This window comes from Canis aureus, chromosome 1, assembly GCF_053574225.1.
Source record: "Canis aureus isolate CA01 chromosome 1, VMU_Caureus_v.1.0, whole genome shotgun sequence".
NCBI classification, from domain to species: domain Eukaryota; kingdom Metazoa; phylum Chordata; class Mammalia; order Carnivora; family Canidae; genus Canis; species Canis aureus.
The window spans coordinates 111,531,539-111,549,456 of NC_135611.1; the positions used below are offsets into that span (position 1 = coordinate 111,531,539).

The window sequence follows — 17,918 nt, forward strand, 5'->3', positions numbered from 1 at the left end:
ACCCAGGATCCAGGATCAAGTCCTACATTGGGATCCTTGCAGGAAGCCTGCTTCTCCCTCTGCTGATGGCTCTGCCTTTCTCTCTCTGTGTCTCTCATGAATAAAGAAATAAAATCTTTTTTTAAAAAGCTAAAGAAAAAACTTAAGATCTTGTAAAGGTCTTAATTCCTTCCCATATTACAGTGTTTTATATCTATCAATACAGTTGCTTCCATTTGCCTTATGACTCAGGTTTCATAATCAGCAATTAGAGCCAAGGAAATGTGGGAAACATTTTTGCTTCTGCTTTAAGTCCTGATCAATGGTTGCATCTGATTCTTATGAATTCTTGGCATCCACGTCCATTCTTGTGGATCTTGGGATGAACAGCTCAGGGTAGGTAGCATGGACAGTTTTAGATGCATGCGTGTGCCTATAGAATAAAAAAAGGCAATCCGGTCAGAGTAAGATTTAGACTCTATATTTGTCAAATTCAGTACTGAATACAGGTCAGCACAATTTCCTTATAATATCTGAATTCTGGGGCGCCTGGATGGCTCAGTGGTTGAACGTTCGCCTTTGACTCAAGTCATAATCCTGGGGTCCTGGGATCGAGTCCTGTATCAGGCTCCAGCAGGGAGCCTGCTTGGCTCTCTATGTCTCTGCTTCTCTCTGTGTCTCTCATGAATTAATAAATAAAATCTTTAAAAAAAGAAAGAAATCTGAATTCCGCTGCCTCCTCCAATCCCCCACATGGCTTCCTTTTCATAACGTCTTCCTTCCTTCCCTTCCTTCCTTCCTTCCTTCCTTCCTTCCTTCCTTCCTTCCTTCCTTCCTTCCTCCCTCCCTCCCTCCCTCCCTCCCTTCCTTCCTTCCTCCCTCCCTCCCTCTCTCCCTTCCCTTTCCTCTTTCTTATATTTCAAGGTTCTCTAATCTCTTTGAGGTAGTTTCCTAGAATAGGTAGATAGTTTGCTTTGGTTAAGTTTCTTGTGATAGTTTTCGTCATGTTTGGAAGAAAAAAATTCAAGAAAACGACGTAAGGGACGGCGGCCAAGCTCCACTAACAGCATAGAATTAATTCAGACTATCCAAATACTATCTCAAAGAGAGGGGAGCCCTGAGGAAGAGGCCCCTCCGCAGGACATGCCGGGATTTGTAGTCCACAAGGTCAGACGCATCAGGATCCAGAAACAAGCTCTGAACGTGTGGCTGGCTGGAGAAAATAACAGCAGTCTGTAAAAGTTCTGTACATTGGGCAGCATTTCCAGGCTCCGGAATTCACGCCAGAACCGCACGCTGTTAACAAGGACCCACGCTCTCTCTGCGACAGCCCGCACTTCCGTCCCAGGAAGGCGACGAGGCGGCCTGGGAATTCTGGGAAGTGTAGTCCGGGAACACTTCCGCGGCAGGGCGCCAAGACGACCTCCCGGCTCCTGTCGGGAATTCTGGGAAGCGTAGTCCAGGAGGTCTCTGTGGGTAGACTCGCTTCCGCTCCAGGTACGCGAGGCCGCGGCCTTCATTCCTCTGCGAAAGGTGAGCTCTCCCTCCCCGGGCGCCCTCCCCGCGGCCGCGCTGACCTGGCCTCACTTTCCGTTGGGCCCGTGGTGACCAGGCCCTCGATCCGGGGGAAGAGAACCCGCCTGTGGCGGAGGACGGGGTTTGTGTTTCCTTTGAATGGGCTCCGTGCAGTCCCGGGCGGCGGGTGCATCCCCGGCTCAGGCCCCGGGCCAGGTTCCCACGTCGCCAGGAGTGAGGGTCTCCTGGGATCTGCACCTCCCGGCCCTTCCGCGACCACCAGCCCGTGCTGCCGCTTCCCAGCTCCATTAACATTCGGAGAATTTCTTCGCGTCTCTGCCTCCTTCCTCTTCTTGAAGTTGATATTAGTGTCTACCTAATAGAGTTATTTTGAGAGTTCAACGAGGATGCAGAAGTGAAAGACTGAGGTCCCTTGATAGCAGTCCTTTTAAAATTTAGTTCCCTGAAATCAGCATCGGTGAACCTGGGATGGGGTGGTCAGAGCTCTTGCTGCAGTGTCCCTGGCCCTTCTCTGATCCCTGGAGGAAGTGAGGCTGCACCTAGATACCTAATTTTTTTTTTTTAAATCTAAATTTAAGTTTTTGTAGAGGGTCATTCCTGGGTGTTGTCTGCGATGTCCACTGTGATTTATGCGCGGGTTCTAATGAAGTTGTGATTTCTCTCAGCCTCCTTTCCTTCCCCAGCCTGGATTCCTTGAGAAAGGCCGTGTGGGAGGAGGGAATGACACTTTGGCTCCTGGAAGCAGAGCCTTTCCTGAGTAGGACTTAGCATTCTTTTTCTTCTTAGGTTATCTCCTGTCAGACGAGAAGATATTTCCTTTACTCCTCTATAAATTCTTCCGCCACAAAGATGCCCTGACTTTTGTTGAATACATGCAGGAACGGATAGGGGAGTACTTGAGCAAGAATAATCATGATTATATTTATGTGTGTTTTTTTTTTTAAAGCTTTTGTTTAAATTCCAGTTAGTTAACATAGACTGTAGTATTGGTCTCAGGTGTACAATATAGTGATCCAACACTTTCATACATCACCCGGTGCTCATCACAAGTGCACTCCTTAATCCCCGTCTCCTATTCCACCCATTCCTCCACCAACCTCCATTCTGGTAACCATCAGTTTGTTCTATATAGCTGAGACTCTGTTTCTTGGTTTGCCTCTCTTTTCCTTTTGTTCCTTTGTTTTGTTTCTTTAATTCCACATGAGGGAAATCATATGGCATTTGTCTTTCTTTGAATGACTTATTTCACATAGCATCATACTCTGGCTCCATCCACATTGTTGCAAATGGCAAGATTTCATTCTTTTTTGATGGCCGAGTAATATTCCATTGTGTATATATACCACATCTTTATCCATTCATCAATCGGTGGACACTTGGGCTGTTTCCATAATTTGGGTATTGTAGATAATGCTGCTATGAACATCGGGGTGCATGTGCCCCTTTGAATCAGTATTTCTGTGTCCTTTGGATAAATACCAGCTAGTGTAATTGCTGGGTCATAGGTAGTTCTATTTTTAAGTTTCTGAAGAACCTCCATACTTTTTCCACATTGGCTGCACCAATCTACATTGCCACCAGCAGTGTAAGAGGGTTCCCCTTTCTCCATATCCTCGCCAAAATTATTTCTTGTGTTGTTGGTTTTAGTCATTCTGACAGATGTTAGGTGATAGCTCATTGTAGTTTCGATTTGCATTTCCCTGAGGATAATTAATATTGAGCATCTATTCATGTGTCTGCTAGCCATCTGGATGTCTTTTTTTTAATATATATTTAATTTATTTATTCATGAGAGACACAGAGAGAGGTAGAGTCACAGGCAGAGGGAGAAGCAGGGTCCCTGCAGGGAGCCTGATGTGGACTCAATCCCAGGACCCTGGGATCACAACCTGAGCTGGAGGCAGATGCTCAAACACTGAGCCACGGTGCGCCCTATCTGGATGTCTTCTTTGGAGACAGATCTGTTCGTGTCTTCTGCCCATTTTTAAATTGTATTATTGTTTATTTGGGTGTTGATTTGTGTAAGTTCTTTCTCTATTTGGATACTAACCCTTTATCAGATATGTCATTTGCAAATATCTTCTGCCATTCCAAAAGTTGCCTTTTAGTTTTGTTGATTCTTTCCTTCACTGTGCAGATTTTTATTTTGATGTAGTCCCGATAGTTTATTTTTGTCTTGTTTCCCTTGCCTCAGGAGATGTATCTAGAAAGAAGTTGCTATGGCCAGTGTTAGAGGCTGCTGCTTGTGTTCTCTTCTAGGATTTTGATGGTTTCCTGTCTCACCTAAAGGTCTTTCATCCATTTTTGGGTTTACTTTTGTGTACAGTGTAAGAAAGTGGTCCAATTTCATTCTTTCGTGTGTGCTGTCCAGTTTTCCCAACATCATTTGTTCAAAAGACAGTCTTTTTCCCGTTGGATATACTTTCCTGCTTTCTCTAAGATTAATTGACCATATAGTTGTGGGTCCAATACTGGGTTTTCTGTTGTGTTCCATTGATCTATGTGGAGTTTTTTTGTGTGTGTGTGCCAATACCATACTATCTTGATGTCTGCAGCTTTGTAATATAACTTGAAGTCCAGAATTGTGGTGCCTCCAGCTTTGTTTTCTTTTTGGGAATTTTTATGTTTTCGTACAGATTTTAGGATTTGTTCTAGCTCTGTGAAAAATGTTGGTATTTTGATAGGGATTGCATTAAATGAGTAGACTGTTTTTGGGTAGTATAGACATTTTAACAATGTTTGTTTTTCCTGTCCATGAGCATGGAATGTCCTTTTTTTTAATTATTAAGATTATTTATTTGTTTATTCATGAGAGACACACACAGAGAGAGAGAGAGAGAGAGAGAGGCAGAGACACAGGCAGAGGGAGAAGCAGACTCCATGCAGGAAGCCTGATGTGGGACTCAATCCTGGGTCCCCGGGATCATGCCCTGGACTGAAGGCAGCGCTAAACCGCTGAGCTACCAGGGCTGCTCAATGAGCATGGAATGTCTTAACATTTCTTTGTTTCCTCTTCAATTTCTGTCATCAGGTTTTTCCTAGTTTCAAAGCAGAGGTTTTGCACCTCTTTGAATTTATTCCTAGGTATCTTAAAACCATAAGATTTTAATGTGCAATTGTAAAAGGAATTGATTCCTTGATTTCTTTTTCTGCTGCTTTATTATTGTTATATGGAATGCAACAGATTTCTGTACATTGATTTTTGAATCCTGTAACATTATTGAATTTGTGCATCTCTTCTAGAAATTTTTTGGTGGAGTCTTGTGGGTTTTCTACAGAGTATCATGTCATCTGTGAACAGTGAAAGTTAGACTTCTTCCTTGCCAATGTGGATGCCTTTATTTTTTTTTGTTGTCAAATTGCTGCCAGTACTTTGTTAAATAGCAGTGGTGAAAGTAGACACCCCTGTCTTGTTCCTGACCATAGAGTAAAAGCTCTCAGGTTTTCCCCATTGAGGATGATATCAGGTGTGTTTTTTTTTTCATATGACCTTTATTATGTTGAGGTATGTTCCCTCTGTCCCTCTTTGGTGGAGGATTTTTATTGTGAATGTGTGTTGTATGTTGTCAAATGCTTTTTCTGCATCCATTGAAAGGATCATATGGTTCTTTTCATTTATTGATGTGGTATATCACATTGGTTAATTTGCAAATATTGTACCGCCCTTGCAGCCCAGAAAGAAGTCCCACTTGATCATGGTGAATGATTCTTTTAATGTACTATTGGTTTTTATCTGCTAGTATTTTTATGAGAATTTTTGCATCCATGTTCATCAGGTATATTGGCCTGTAATTATTCTTTTTAGTGGGTTCTTTGGTTTTGGAATCAAGGGAATACTGGCTTTGTAGAAGAGTTTGGAAGTTTTCCTTCCTTTTCTGTTTTCTTGGAATAGTTTGAGAAGAATAGATATTAAGTCTTTAAATGTTTGGTAGAATTATCCTGTGAAGCCATCTGGCCCTGGGCTTTTGTTTGTCAGGTAATTTTTGATTACTGATTCCATTTCTTTGCTAATTATTGGTCTGTTCAAGTTTTCTATTTCTTCCTGTTTCTGTTTTGGCATTTTAGATGTTTCTAGGACTTATCTATTTCTTCCAGGTTTCCAGTTTGTTGGCATATACTTTTTTTTTTTTAAGATTTTATTTATTTATTCATGACAGAGAGAGAGAGAGAGAGAGAGAGAGAGAGAAAGAGAAAGAGGCAGGCAGAGACACAGGCAGAGGGAGAAGCAGGTTCCATGCAGAGAGCCCAACGTGGGTCTCAATCCTGGGTCTCCAGGATCACACCCTGGGCTAAAGGTGCGCTCAACTGTTGAGCCATCCAGGCTGCCCGGCATATACTTTTTCATAATATTCTCATAATTATTTGTATTTCTGTGGTGTTGGTTGTTATTTCTCTGCTCTTGTTTGTAATTTTATTTACATGAGTCCCTTCTCTTTTCTTTTTGAAAAGTCTGGATGGAGGTTTATCAATTTTATTAATTTTTTTGAAGAATCAATTCCTATTTCATTGGTTTGTTCTATTGTTTTTTTAGTTTTTTGTATCATTTCTGTTCTTATATTTATTATTTCCTTCCTTCTTTTGGCTTTAAGTTTTGTTTATTCTTTTTCTAGCTCCTTTAGATGTAAGGTTAGGTTATTTATTAGAGATGTTTCTTGCTTCCTGAGGTAGGTCTGCATTGCTATTTGCTTCCCTCTTAAGACCGCTTTTGATACATCCTAAAGATTTTAGACCATCATGTTTTCATTTTTATTTGTTTCCATGTATTTTTAAATTTCTTCTGTATTTCTTGGTTGACCTATTCATTGTTGCATAGCATATTATTTAATCTACATGTATTTGTGATTATTCCAGATTTTTTCTTGTGGTTGACTTCAAATTTCATAGTGTAGAAAATATACATGGTTTGATCTCAAATTATTTGTATTTGTTGAGGGCTGATTTGTGACCTAATATGTAGTCTATTCTGGAGAATATTCCATGTACACTTGTAAAGAATATATATTCTACCTTTTTAGGATGGAATGTTCTGAATATATCTGTTAAGTCCATCTGATCCAGCATGTCATTCAAGTCATGTTTCCTTGATGATTTTCTGTTTAGGTGATCTGTCCATTGACGTAAGTGGGGTGTTAAAGTCCCCTACTATTATTGTATTGCTATCAACTAGTTCCTTTATTATTAATTGTTTTATATATTTGGATGCTTCCATGTTGGGCAATTGTTATATCTTTTTGTTGGATTGTGTCCTTTATTATATAGTGTCCTTCTTTGTCTCTTGTTACAGTCTTTGTTTTAAAGTCTAGTTTCTCTGATATACATACTGCTATTCTGGCTTCCTTTGACATCTATTTGCATGGTAAATGTTTCTCATCCCTTCACTTTCAATCTACAAGTGTCATTAGGTCTAAAATGAGTCTCCTTTAGGCAGCGTGTAGATGAGGTCTTTTTTTTTTTTTAAATCCATTTTGACACACTATGTTTTTCTATTGGAGTGTTTAGTCCATTTACATTCAAAGTAATTATTGATATATATGTATTTATTGCCATTTTATTACTTGTTTTGTGGTTGTTTTCTAGAGATTTTCTCTAATCCTTTCTTGTCTCTCTCTTTTATGGTTTGCTTATTTTCCTTAGTGATATATTTAGATTTCTTTCTCCTTATTCTTTTTTTTTTAAAGGTTTTATTTATTTATTCATGATAGACTTAGAGAGAGAGAGAGAGGCAGAGACACAGGCAGAGGGAGAAGCAGGCTCCATGCTGGGAGCCCGATGCAGGACTCAATCCTGGGAGTCCAGGACCGTGCCCTGGGCCAAAGGCAGGCGTGAAACTGCTGAGCCACCCAGGGATCGCCCTTATTCTTTTTTTTTTTTTAAAGAAGATTTTATTTTATTTTATTTTTAAGATTTTATTTATTTATTCATGAGAGGTACGGAGAGAGAGGGGCAGAGACACAGGCAGAGGGAGAAGCAGGCTCCATGCAGGGAGCCCAACGTGGGACTCGATCCTGGGTCTCCAGGATCACACCCTGGGCTGAAGGCAGCGCTAAACCACTGAGCTACCTGGGCAGCTCTTTCCTTATTCTTTGCATGTTTATCAGTGGTTTTGGAGGGGTTTTGTTTTTTAGTGGTTTTTGATATATGATTACCATTAGGTTTGCATATAGCCTTTTCTGCATATAGCAGTCTATATTAACTTGATGGTTAAATTTGAACCCATTCTTTTCTCTTTCCCCATGTTTTTGGTATATGTTATTATATATCTTTTTGTGTCTGTGAGTTCCTTGACTTACTTTTTACAGAAATATTCGTTTTTATTGCCATTGTTTTTCCTACATTCGTACTGTGACTCTGGTCTCTCCTTTCCATTCAAAATTTCTTGCAGAAATTTTATGACCACAGACTCCTTTAGTTTTTACTTGTCTGGGGGAACTCTTTATGTCTCCTTCTATTCTGATTGATAGCCTTGCTGGGTAGAGTATTCTTGGCTGCAGATTTTTCCCATTGAGCATTTGAATATATCATGCTTCTGTCTTTTGGCTTGCAGTTTCTGTAGAGAAATCTCTTGCTAGCCTTATGGGTTTTCCCTCGTAAGTTACTGACTCCTTTTGTTTTGCTGCTTTTAGAATTTTTTCTTTATCACTGTATTTTGTAAATTTAATTATAATATGTCTTGGTGTTGGCCTACTTTTGGTGATTTTGATGGGAGTTCTCTGTGCCTGCTGGATCTGAATGTCTGTTTTCTTCTCCAGATTAAGAATGTTTCAGCTTTTCTTTTTCTTTCTTCTTTCTTTCTTTCTTTCTTTCTTTCTTTCTTTCTTTCTTTCTTCCTTCCTTCCTTCCTTCCTTCCTTCCTTCCTTCCTTCCTCCCTCCCTCCCTCCCTCCCTCCCTCCCTCCCTCCCTCCCTCTCTCTCTCTCTCTTTCTTTCTTTCTTCTTCTTTCTTCTTTGTTTTTAAGATTTTATTTACTTATTTGCCAGAGAGAGAGAGCACAAGAAGGGGAAGCAGCAGACAGAAGGAGAAGTAGGCTCCCTGATGAGCCCAATGCAGGATCCAGTCCCAGGACCGTGGGATCATGACCCAAAGGCATGTGAAGGCAGATGTTTAACTGACTGAGCTGATCAGGCGTCCCTCAGCTATTACTTCTTCAAATAAATTTTCAGCCCCCTTTTCTCTCTTCTTCTTCTGGTACTTCTATAATATGAATGTTACTACATTTGATGGAATCATCAAGTTCCCTAAATCTATCCTCATTTTGTGTAATTCTTTCTCTGTTTTGTGTAGCTTCATTGCTTTCCATTATTTTGTCTTCTAGGTCATTGATTTGTTCTTCTTCATCTAGCCTGTTGTTTATTACATCAAGTCATTTTTGTTAAGATTTTATTTATTTATTCATGAGAGACACAGAGAGACATAGGCAGAGGGATAAGCAGGTTCCCTGCAGGAAGCCTGGTGTGGGACTCAATCCCAGGAACTTGAGATCATAACCTGAGCCAAAGGCAGATGCTCAACCACTGAGCCATCCAGGTGCCCTGCATCAAATATGTTTTTAATCTTGTTTATTGCACTCTTCATCTCTGATTCTTTTTTTAAGCCTTTTATCTGTGTGTTAAGGGTCTCAATGATGTCTCCATTCTTTCTCAGGTCCAGTGAGTGTCCTGAGTATGATTGTTGCTTTAAATTCTCCATCAGAGTGCTTGCTTCGGCAGCACATATACTAAAATTGGAACGATACAGAGAAGATTAGCATGGCCCCTGCGCAAGGATGACACGCAAATTCGTGAAGCGTTCCATATTTAAAAAAAAAAAAAAAATTCTCCATCAGACATCTTAGTTGCTTAAATCTCTGGCTGTGGTCTTGTCTTATCCTTTCATTTGGTATAAATTCTTGTCTTCTCATTTTGTCAAAGCCTCAGCCTGCTTCTTTCTCTATGTTAAAAAGCCAGTTATGTCTTTGCTCCCAAAAGTAATGGCCTTACCAAGAAGATGTCATGTAGTGTCCAGGGCCTGGCACTTTAGGGAGCATCTCCCGTGTGTGCTGCAAGCACTCTGCTGTTGTGTCTGGCTGCTCTGTCCTTCAGGCCAGTTGTCTGCAGATGCTCTCCTTGCCTACTGTGGACAGTGATTGGTCCCTGACCTGAATGGGGTGAATTATATCTAGGAGTGCTCTATCTGCTTGTGAAATGAGACTTTCCACCACCTCTACCAGAAATGAGGCAATGTAAAACTCTCTGGTCAGGAGACGTGGTGTGGGCAGGGTTTTGTGTTGTGTTCAGGGGGAGGGGCCTGCCACGCTGGGACAGATAGATGTGACTGAGAAAGGCCTTCTGCTGGAGCGCAGCAGGGTGGGGCTTGATGTAAGCAATGAGTGTCAGCACTGCACTGCTTCCCACTGGCTCTGTGTTTATGCTGAGGGGTGGTGGAGGGAAATGGTGCCAGTCAGCTCCTTTGTTCCCACAGAGGTGTCTCTGTGAATGCTGCCTCTCAAGGACATGCTCTGAGAAGAGCAAATAATCTCACTGTGTGCCCAGGTGCTCTTCAGATGACTATTTTCATATTGTATGCCCCCAGGTTGTTTACCTGCCTTTCCTTCAAGAGTAGCACAGTGCCACTTGTGTATCTCAGCCAAGCCTGCTGACCTTTAAAACTCCAGGCTTTCATAGTAGAGGTTGTACTGTTCTAGGGGAGTTCCTCTAAAGTATTTGTTCAAACCTTATAGGTCACCCCAAGTATTATTTTTGTTGTCCAGGAATCCAAGGTACTCATATATTACTATAATCCAGTATCATAGCTTTTGAGGTTGTACCTTTATCTTAAGGGCAGTAGTTTGCCCTAAAATTCTTATGTAAGGATCATTGGATAAATGTCTTAGACATGAAGTTTATGAATGGCCCGTTATTATTTCTTTACCCCCCTTACTGACATCCCAGGCTTGCCTCCAATTTTAGGTCCTTCAGTTTGTTCTGCAAGCAGAGAGAACTCCTACATGAGGGGGCTCCTTTTCCTCATGTACAGTTCAAGTAAAGATCAGGAACCTTTTTTAAAACTAAGAAGGTTTACTATGCAAATGTCTGATGGAATATTTCCCTGCTAGTGCAACTTTTGGAAGTTGCTTTCTCCATTGATTTAAACCTACGCATGCAATTAAAAAATGCAATGCAAAAAAAAACAAACAAAAAAAAAAACAAAAACAAAAACAAAAAAATGCAAAAAAAAAAGAAAAAATCCCCACCAAAAAACAAGCTTTAAGTCCCACTGTTTGTAAGAACTTACAAAATTCAGCCCCTCTTACTTTCCAAGCCAATGGCAATAGGGAAATGTTCTCCTTGCACTTTCCCCTGTGTGTTCCTCTCTCTCACTCTTCTCTGTGAGCATGGCTTCCACCCCTCCAAAGCAGCCAGGATTCATTTCTTCTCTAAACCACATCTCCATATTTTGTATTGAAGAATTCTTGTCGCCTCTTCTTTCTATTTAGTAGGGTTTGTTCTGTCAGTCTTCAGGTTGATTTCTGGAATATTTAGGATGATTTGATAGTTACCGAGTTATATTTGTGGGACAAGGCAAGCCTAGAGTACTCTTACTCTGGCACCATCTTCCTGTCTCCTAACTATTATATTTAAACATTCAGTGCTGGGATCCTTGGGTGGCACAGTGGTTTAGCGCCTGCCTTTGGCCCAGGGCGCAATCCTGGAGACCCGGGATCGAATCCCACGTCGGGCTCCCAGTGCATGGAGCCTGCTTCTCCCTCTGCCTATGTCTCTGCCTCTCTCTCTCTCTCTGTGACTATCATAAATAAATAAAATAAATAAAATAAAATAAAATAAACATTCAGTGCTAAATATTGTAGGAGTTTTATATGAGTTAACATATTCAATCTTCAAGAGTTCCTTAGGGTCCAGTAGATATTGTTAGTCCCATGTTAAAGATGAGAGAAGGGAGACAGAGTCAGCATAAGTAATTTATCCTGGGTTCACATACATAAGAGGCTGAACTGGGATTTTTTTTTTAATTTTTATTAAAGATTTTATTTATTTATTCATAGAGACACAGCTAGAGAGAGAGAGGCAAAGACACAGGCAGAGGGAGAAGCAGGCTCCATGCAAGGAGCCCAACGTGGGACTCGATCCCCGGTCTTCAGGATCACGCACTGGGCTGCAGGCGGTGCTAAACCGCTGCGCCACAGGGGCTGCCCCTGAACTGGAATTTAAATTTAGATTTCAATCTGTTGCCTTAGTTCTGACTGTGTTTGGTATCAGGTTGAGAAGTCATGTTTTAGACTTTTGTAGATGGCCATAAAAGCTATGTCAAAAAAAAAAAAAAAAAAAAAAAAGCTATGTCAATGAGCTTTCAGTTTTTGATGATATTTTCAGTTGTCTGAGGTATAATTGTATTTTATCTAAAATTATATTTATAGTTCTAAGTGAAATAAGTCAGAGAAAGACAGCACCATATGATTTACCTATATGTGGAATCTAGAAAACCAAAGCAAACAACAATAACAACAAAACAGAAACAGACTTGTAAATACAATGAACAAACTAAATTGGTGGTTGCCAGAGGGGAGGAAGTGGGTGCAATGGGTGAAATAGATGAAGAGAATTAAGAGGTACAAACTTCCTGCTATAAAATAAGTAAGTCATGGGGATGAAGAGTACAGAATAGAGTCAATAATACTGCACTAATTTTGTGTGGTGACAGATGGTAACTAATCACAGGGAGAACTGCATAACATATAGAATTGTCAAATCATTGTGTCATACCTGAAATTACTATGTCAACTATACTTTAAAATAGGCTAAATCCTAGAAAGAAATTTGTAGTTCATATTCTGATTATAGAAATGACTATATATTGCATTTTGTAGAGAATTAGGAAAATACGTGAAATATAAAAAATAATAATAGCAAATATTTTTAGACTCTTACGACTGGAGGCAATGTTTCCAATAGTTTACGTGTATTGATTTATTTCTCATAACAAATCTATTACCCCTACTTTACAGATGGGGAAATGGATTTTTAAAAAACAATTATTGTATGGTAAAATTCATTGTTTTTTTCTTTTTGGGATACAGTTTTATTAATTTTTTAAAAAGATTTTATTTATTTATTCATGAGAGAGGCAGAGACACAGGCAGAGGGAGAAGCAGAGTCCACGCAGGGAGCCCAACATGGGACTCGACCCTGGGAACCCCAGGATCACACTCCAAGCCAAAGGCAGGCGCTAAACCGCTGAGCCACCCAGGCATCCCAGTACTACCATACTTCTACTTTTAGCTTGAATTTAAGAAACATCATCAAGTCTGTAGCTAAAGCTAGTTTCTAAAGCCATTCAGCATGATTGAGGTAAATTTTTCTCATTTAGAAATATTTTAGTCCCAGTTCTGAGATTTTTTAAAAAGTCACAATAAGGGAATCCCTGGGTGGCGCAGCAGTTTGGCGCCTGCCTTTGGCCCAGGGCGTGATCCCGGAGACCTGGGATCGAATCCCACATCGGGCTCCTGGTGCATGGAGCCTGCTTCTCCCTCTGCCTGTGTCTCTGCCTCCCTCTCTCTCTCTCTGTAACTATCATAAATAAATAAAAATTAAAAAAAAAAAGTCACAATAAAACTTTACTGCTGTTCAGCCATTGAACTGCTGTCTGGTAAGGCGAGTTAGGATATTTAGTTTCTGTTTCTGACAAAATTCATTAAACTGATGATGGTTAAGTCTGTGAGACTGAATGAAGTTTACTGTTGACACTGCTGGTTCTGTAGCACATAATAGATTACAGTATTTTCTGCAAAGTACGTGCTTTGAATAACAAAATAAATAACCATAGGCTTACACACATTTGTATAAGCTTTAAAAATTTGTAATCAGTTTTAACACATCCTAGCTCCTTACACTTCAGGATTTACTGAATTAGGATTTTTTTCAACTTTAAAAATATTTTTACCTGTAATTGTTCCACAAGACTATTCCTAGAGGCTAATTATTTAGTCACTTTAAACTTGGCATTGATTCCTTGAATGAACAACTACTGAGGAATGTCATTAATATATGTGGAATTATCAAGAGTGAAATAAAATTCATTGAATCATATTCTTTGTATTTTATTTTTTTAAGAAAGTTTCAGGAGACAATATATTTTTTTAAAGATTTTATTTATTTATTTATTCATGAGAGACAGAGAGAGAGAGAGAGAGAGGCAGAGACACAGGCAGAGGGAGAAGCAGGCTCCATGCAGGGAGCCTGACCTGGAACTCCCCAGGTCTCCAGGATCAGGCCCTGGGCGGAAGGCGGCACTAAACTGCTGAGCCACCTGGGCTGCCGTATTCTTTGTATTTTATTTTATTTTATTTTATTTTTTTTTAAATCTTATCCATTCTTTTTTTTTTTTTTTTTAATGATAGTCACAGAGAGAGAGAGAGGCAGAGACACAGGCAGAGGAAGAAGCAGGCTCCATGCACCGGAAGCCCGATGTGGGACTCGATCCCGGGTCTCCAGGATCGCGCCCTGGGCCAAAGGCAGGCGCCAAACCACTGCGCCACCCAGGGATCCCATATTCTTTGTATTTTAATTGACTATAATGTTTCAATTGTTTTCAACTCTTCAAGGACTATTCTTGCCCCAAGTCTAATAATCTTAAACAAATTTGTTTTCTCTGGACACATTTCTTTGGCTGCTATAATCAAACAAGATTTATTTAACTCATCATTGGTAAATTACCTTTCTTTGCTTAGGTCAGAAATAGAAGCTGAATGTCCTAAACTTACTTTGGTTGTAGCTTCATTTTCATTACCTGTTTTTTGTGAAGAAATTCTGCTCTGATGAGACATTTTATTTATTTATTTATTTATTTATTTATTTATTTAATTAATTAATTTATTTTTCTGATGAGACATTTTATTTTAAATTTTCTAGTTTCTCTGACCACTCCTTTACCATAAATTGAGGATACTTGTGATAAATGCTTGACATGTTTTTTTTTTTTAGCATAGCGATGTTGTCACTGCATAATAAGGAAAAGGCTTTGTCATCTAATTTAGTAACAAAATATTTCACTTCCAATGTGCCTTAGAAGTGCAACATTTAAAGTCTACTTTTCTCTTCTTGTTTTGACAGGATGAGTATGTACTTGTAAAAAAAAAAAACAAAAGGTTGTGTACAACAATACACACATGGTATTTGAGGTGCTGGTAATTCATAACTGAGTCATAGTGATTTGGATTGTGCTTAGTAACAGTACAAAGAAATGAGAGTGGCAGTACAGTCTCTGTTACAGCTATACAACTGCTGCTGTAGTATGAAAGCAGCCAGAAATAGACTTAAAGAGATGAACATGGCTTTGTTCCAGTAAAACTTATAGAATTTGTGGAATAATACCATTTGATCAATTACACATGCCATAAAATAATGATAAAGTTTTTCCAACCATTAAAAAATATCAGTGTTAGTCCATCACTAAGTATGGTAAAAAACCAGTGTTAGCTCATAGCCTAAACAAAAACAAGCAGCGGGGCTGTATAGTGGCCACATTTAGCTAAACTCTTTATTTTCTCTAGTGTTCTTATGTTTTCAGTTACATTGGTTTATGTCTTATGTTTAAGGGATTTATTGATTTCTATCCACTTTTTTATTTTTTCCTTTTTTTCTATTTACTTTAGGTGTAGTTTATTTGCCCTTTCCTAGTTAGCTTAAATTGATTTAAGACTCTTCTTTCCTAACACATGAATACATTTCTCTATAACATTTGCTTTACCTGTATTTTACACATTTTGATATGTTCTTTTTTCATTTTGATTCCATTCAAAGTATGTTCTAGTTTCTTTTGTGACTTTGGCCTTTTGGTTGCTTAGAAGTATGCTGTTTAATTTCCAAATGGAGGTTGTCTAGACATCTTTTTGTTATTCATCTCTAGTTTATTTCTATTGTAGTTTGAGAAAATACTTTATAAGATTTCAAATTCTTATCAAATTAATTTTTATGGAAAATGTAGTATATGAAATTTAAAAATTTGTTTGATGGTCTCAATAGCAGACTGGAGATGACAAAGCAAAGAATCCACGAACTTGAAGATAAAAGAATATAAATACTTCAATCTGAGCAAGAGAGGAAAAAATATTGACAAAAAGAGCAAAGAATTAAAGCCTTGTGGGACAATATCAATTCTTATAATCATGTCATTAGAGTCTCAGGAGAAGAGGAGAGGAATATTTGTGTGGAAGTACTGGCTGAAAACTCCCCAAATTTGGTGAGATACATTTACAGATTCAGGAAGCTTGGTGAATACCAAATACCAAATACAAGAAGCTCAGAATCACTTCTGGATACATCATAAAGTTCTGAAAGGTACAGGTAAAAATTCTTGACTACAGCTAGAGAAAATAGTACATTATATGTGACAGAATGATGATTCAAATATCTACAGATTTCTCAGGAAAAATTATGGAGGCTAGAAGATGGAACAACATTTTTAAAGTGCTTAAATAAAGGAATTGCCATCTCAAAATTATATATCCAGTGAAAGTTACTTCTGTGGATGAAGGGGAAAATGTCCCATCTGTGCTAAAAAAATAAGTGCTAAAAGAGGTTCTTTAGGCTGAATAGAAATGATACCAAATGGAAACTAGGAACTTAAGACATTGAAGAAAGAGTAACAGAAATAAGTTTTTTGATAAATATAAAATATGATTTTTCTCCTTTTAAAAATCTACATGACTGTTTAAAGTGAAAATTAGAACTTTCTTTGGCTAGAGTATGGTATATAGAGTAATACAACAACTATTACATCCGGGGGGAGGGTTAAGGGAAATACTTGATGATAAGGGTTTTGCAGTTTACTGGAAGTGGTAAAACAGTAAAACTAAGTGCACTGTGAAAGACGAGATGTGTATAGTGCAACCCTAAAGGAAAAAGATCCCAAGAGCTATAGCCAGAGGTTAATAGATAAAATGATTGGAATCCTAAAATCTTTTTTTTTCTTTTTTTTTTTTTTCTTTTTTTATTTATTTATGATAGTCACAGAGAGAGAGAGAGAGAGAGGCAGAGACACAGGCAGAGGGAGAAGCAGGTTCCATGCACCGGGAGCCCGACGTGGGATTCGATCCTGGGTCTCCAGGATCGCGCCCTGGGCCAAAGGCAGGCGCCAAACCGCTGCGCCACCCAGGGATCCCTTTTTTTTTTTTTTTTCAAATAACCCCAAAGAAGGGAGAAAATGGGTAACTGAAGAAGAAAATTAGGGAGGAAAAATGGGGAAAAAATGGTAGACTTAAATCCAACCATATAAAAAATTACATTAAGTGCTAATGGCCTAAATACATTAATTAAAGAGATTATAAAATTGGATAAAAAACAAGAACCAGGTATATAATGTTTTAAATAGCCTACTTTACATATAAAGACATAGATAGGTTAAAAGTTAAAGGAATTACCCAAAAAAAGGTATGCCATGGAAATACCAATCAAAAGAAAACTGGAATGGCTGTAGTAATAAAAGACAAAGTAGACCTCAGACCAAGGACTATTACCAGGAATAAAGAGGGACATTTACATCAAGGGTCAGTTCACCAAGTAGATATAACAATCCTAAATATGTATTCACAAAATATCATAGCTTCAAACTACACGAAGAAAACTGGTCAAAACCAAAAGAAGAAATGGAGAAATCCACAATTTTGTATGGAGATTTCAGCACACTTCTCAGTAACTGATAGGACAAGCAGACTTGTTCAGTAAGAATACAAAAGACCTGAACAATACTATTAACATTTTCAGAAAACACCATGAAATAAATAGAATGCATATGATTTTCATGAGCTTTAATTTTGATCATTTCTGCTGACCTGTCTTTGAGTTCACTGGTGTTTCTGCTCTCTCTCCCACTCAGTTGCAGGTTTCTATGTAGTAGGGACTATATCAAGTTCTCAGTGTGCTTATTGCCAAATATAGGTATTGGCAAAGAGGAGTTCTTCAATACCTGTTTGTGGTTGGTGTAGCTTTCCAACAGACATCAAGGAAGGGGGACCTTCAGCTCAGTGAGGTTGTATTAAATTTTCTGAAAATGGAAAGGAACAAACAATATAAATATTTCTTGTTCTTTATCAATCAGATTGGATAGGATGCTGAAGCCACCCACTTTTTACAGAATGATCAAAGGGTGATATACACCTATTGATAATTATGGACCTAAAATAAATACGCTTAGAAATTAAGCAAACTAGAGCTTATGTGTGGCTTCTATATTTATTTCATGGTGACAGCAAGGTAATAACAGCTAACATTTGTTGAGTGCTTATGAACTACACTGACTTTCTAACACTTGGATCCATTAACTCATTTATTCCTCATAATAACTCTTCTTCTATCTTCATTTTACAGATAAAGAAATAGAAGCATCAAGAGGTTAATTAACGTGTAAAGTTT

The 17,918-nt window shown here is 38.7% G+C and overlaps 1 protein-coding gene, 1 long non-coding RNA gene and 1 other non-coding gene across 6 annotated transcripts in view; 2 read left to right on the forward strand and 1 right to left on the reverse strand.

Moving 5' to 3' along the window:
- Positions 1-142: 142 nt before the first annotated feature.
- LOC144284491 (uncharacterized) lies at positions 143-1,569 on the reverse strand. The gene is made up of 2 exons (XR_013352915.1): positions 1,127-1,569; positions 143-412 (listed from the first exon to the last, which is right to left on the reverse strand). It is a non-coding gene; the product is annotated as an uncharacterized LOC144284491 (long non-coding RNA).
- Positions 1,377-17,918, forward strand: part of ZNF112 (zinc finger protein 112) — a 45,855-nt gene continuing 29,313 nt past the window's right edge. For 2 of the 4 annotated variants that reach the window (XM_077849036.1, XM_077849062.1), the window contains exon 1: positions 1,377-1,512. The gene's annotated coding sequence lies outside the window, so the exon portion shown is untranslated. Of the gene's footprint in view, positions 1,513-15,530; positions 15,846-17,918 lie in introns of all 4 variants that reach the window. The other 2 variants (XM_077849047.1, XM_077849053.1) reach the window with 2 other exon arrangements.
- LOC144289679 (U6 spliceosomal RNA) lies at positions 9,206-9,312 on the forward strand. The gene has a single exon (XR_013357561.1). It is a non-coding gene; the product is annotated as a U6 spliceosomal RNA (small nuclear RNA).